Below are 3,781 nucleotides of genomic sequence, written 5' to 3' on the forward strand. Positions count from 1 at the left end.
CATACTAGATTTAGTATTAGGTAATGAACCGGGTCAGGTCACAGATCTGTCAGTGGGTGAGCATCTGGGGGACAGTGATCATCGCTCCCTGGCCTTTAGCATTATCATGGAAAAGGATAGAATCAGAGATGACAGGAAAATTTTTAATTGGGGAAGGGCAAATTATGAGGCTATAAGGCTAGAACATGCAGGTGTGAATTGGGATGATGTGTTTCCAGGGAAATGTACTATGGACATGTGGTCAATATTTAGGGATCTCTTGCAGGATGTTAGGGATAAATTTGTCCTGGTATGGAAGATAAAGAATGGTAGGGTGAAGGTACCATGGGTGACAAGTGAGGTGGAGAATCTAGTCAGATGGAAGAAAGCAGCATAAATGAGGTTTAGGAAGCAAGGATCAGATGAGTCTATTGAGGAATATAGGGTAGCAAGAAAGGAGTTTAAGAAGGGACTGAGAAGAGCAAGATGGGGGCATGAGAAGGCCTTTGCGAGTAGGGTAAAGGAAAACCCCAAGGCATTCTTCAATTATGTGAAGAACAAAAGGATGACAGGAGTGAAGGTAGGACTAATTAGAGATAAAGGAGGGAGGATGTGCCTGGAGGCTGTGGAAGTGAGCAAGGTCCTCAATGAATACTTTTCTTCGGTATTCACCAATGACAGGGAACTTGATAACGGTGAGGACAATATGAGAGAAGTTGAAGTTCTGGAGCATGTTGATATTAAGAGAGAGAGGGAGAGGAGGTGTTGGAGTTGTTAAAATACATTAGGATGGATAAATCCCCTGGGACTGATGGAATATTCCCCAGGCTGCTCCACGAGGCAAGGGAAGAGATTGCTGAGCCTCTGGCTAGGATCTTTATGTCCTCGTTGTCCACAGGAATGGTACCAGAGGACTGGAGGGAAGCGAATGTTGTCCCCTTGTTCAAAAAAGGTAGCAAGGATAGTCCAGGTAATTATAGACCAGTGAGCCTCAAGTCTGTGATGGGAAAGATGTTGGAAAAGATCTATGGGCATTTAGAGAATCGGACAGTGAAGGGCAGATCGTGCCTAACAAGCCTGATAGAGTTCTTTGAGGAGGTGACCAGGCATATAGATGAGGGCAGTACAGTGGATGTGATCTACATGGATTTTAGTAAGGCATTTGACAAGGTTCCACATGGCTTATTCAGAAAGTCAGAAGGCATGGGATCCAGGAAAGTTTGGCCAGGTGGATTCAGAATTGGCTTGCCTGCAGAAAGCAGAGGATCGTGGTGCAGGGAGTACATTCAGATTGGAGGGTTGTGACTAGTGGTATCCCACAAGGATCTATTCTGGGACCCTTACTTTTCGTGATTTTTATTAACGACCTGGATGTGGGGTTAGAAGGGTGGGTTGGCAAGTTTGCAGATGACACAAAGGTTGGTGGTGTTGTAGATAGTGTAGAGGATTGTCAAAGATTGCAGAGAGACATTGATAGGATGCAGAAGTGGGCTGAGAATTGGCAGATGGATTTCAACCCAGAAAAGTGTGAGGTGGTACACTTTGGAAGGACAAACTCCAAGGCAGAGTACAAAGTAAATGGCAGGATACTTGGTAGTGTGGAGGAGCAGAGGGATCTGGGGGTACGTGTCCACAGATCCCTGAAAGTTGCCTCACAGGTAGATAGGGTAGTTAAGAAAGCTTATGGGGTGTTAGCTTTCAAAAGTCGAGGGATAGAGTTTAAGAGACACAATGTAATGATGCAGCTCTATAAAACTCTAGTTAGGCCACACTTGGAGTACTGTGTCCAGTTCTGGTTGCCTCATTATAGGAAGGATGTGGAAGCATTGGAAAGGGTACAGAGGAGATTTACCAGGATGCTGCCTGGTTTAGAGAGTATGCATTGTGCTCAGAGAGTAAGGGAGCTAGGGCTTTACTCTTTGGAGAGAAGGAGGATGAGAGGAGACATGATAGAGGTGTACAAGATATTAAGAGGAATAGACAGAGTGGACAGCCAGCGCCTCTTCCCCAGGGCACCACTGCTCAATACAAGAGGACATGGCTTTAAGGTAAGGGGTGGAAAGTTCAAGGGGGATATTAGAGGAAGGTTTTTTACTCAGAGTGGTTGGTGCGTGGAATGCACTGCCTGAGTCAGTGGTGGAGGCAGATACACTAGTGAAATTTAAGAGACTACTAGACAGGTATATGGAGGAATTTAAGGTGGGATATATGGGAGGCAGGGTTTAAGGGTCAGCACAACATTGTGGGCCAAAGGGCCTGTACTGTGCTGTACAATTCTATGTTCCTGCAGTGGTGTAAACTGAAGCAGGTTTCCTGATGGGGATGTGGGTAGAAACTGGAGCCCGGTGGGGGGAACACACACATTGATACAGAGAACTGGAGTGCAAACTGCACACACCCAGCACAAGAATTCGGGATCTAATCCTAGACCCTTGAGGAAGTGACTCTACCCACACTACCCTAGCATCTTATTGATGGTTTAGATTGGATTCCTATTGGCGGGCTACGGACAAGAAGAACAACAACACCTTTGAATTGGTGTTGGGCTTTTGACATTAACTCCTTCCCCTTCTCCTTAAGATCTGATCTTGACCTAAAATGTTATCATGTCTTTGGTTTGAGTGTCTTATATGGTCCTTCTATGTTAAATAGAGCTGGTGCTGGCCATACACATTGACACTGGCCATGGGACATTTACGATGCCCTCTTCGTTACTGAAGGGACCCTGCCCACAAAAAAAGTTGCTGAATGAAGAGATGGCTCCCTCCCCACGTGTGGGGGAGCTGCGCTGAGACCCCTGTCTCATTTTGGGGACTCCGGTCCTGAGACCCTGCCAGGAGTCGAGTCCACTGCAGCTTTTGCTCTCAATGACTCCCCTTTGGTCTCAGCATCAAGCTTCTCTTACCCCCAACTGTTAACCCACATAATCCATGACTCCTGTCACTATTCTGCCTGCCCCCATGAGCGCAGTCTCCCCACCATCAGACAGAACCCTTACTGATCTGCTCACCCATAACCCCAGTACCCCCACCCACAGGCTTTCTGACATCCCTGAATGGGCTGGCTTTCCAAGTGCTCGCCTCTTGTCCTGACTCACCCCTCAGGCTCTGGAGGACTGGAGATTGGCTCGTAAAGCACCATTGTTTTCTAAAGGTAGCAAAATCAAGCCAGGAAACTGCAGGGCAATGAATCTAACCTCAGCAGTGGGTAGGTTGCAGGAGGGATCTACCAACATTTGGAGAGGTAGGCTTAGATCTGGGACAATGAGCACAGCTATATGTGTGGTAAGTTGTCACTTAAAAACATTTTGCATGTCGTAGTTCCTGGGGAGATGGGATTGTGTAGAGGGAGGGAGAGTTTAAAAGAAGTGAGCAGGGGCAGTCAGCACATTCTGCAGCCCAGAGTCCTGAGGAGACACCAGTTGCATAGAGGGAGCATCATCAGTGCCAATATATGCCATGCTGTATGATGTGGATGATCATGGTCTTCCATCTATCCACCAAGTGAGGGATCGTTGTCTGTGGGAAAGACCCCCTTCATACTGTTGCTCTGTCCCTGACCATGATTGTCCTTGACAAATTTTTCTACAGAAGTGGTTTGCAATTGCCTTTTTCAGGGCAGTCTCACCATTCTGATTGCAACAAATAAGATTATTAAGGGATTGGACAAGATAGAGGCAGGAAATATGTTCCAGATGCTGGGAGAGTCCAGTACCAGAGGGCATGGTTTGAGAATAAGGGGTAGGTCATTTAGGACAGAGTTAAGGAAAAACGTCTTCTCCCAGAGAGTTGTGGAGGTGTGG

Source organism: Hypanus sabinus, chromosome 9 (genome assembly GCF_030144855.1).
Source record: "Hypanus sabinus isolate sHypSab1 chromosome 9, sHypSab1.hap1, whole genome shotgun sequence".
Classification (NCBI taxonomy): Eukaryota; Metazoa; Chordata; class Chondrichthyes; order Myliobatiformes; family Dasyatidae; genus Hypanus; species Hypanus sabinus.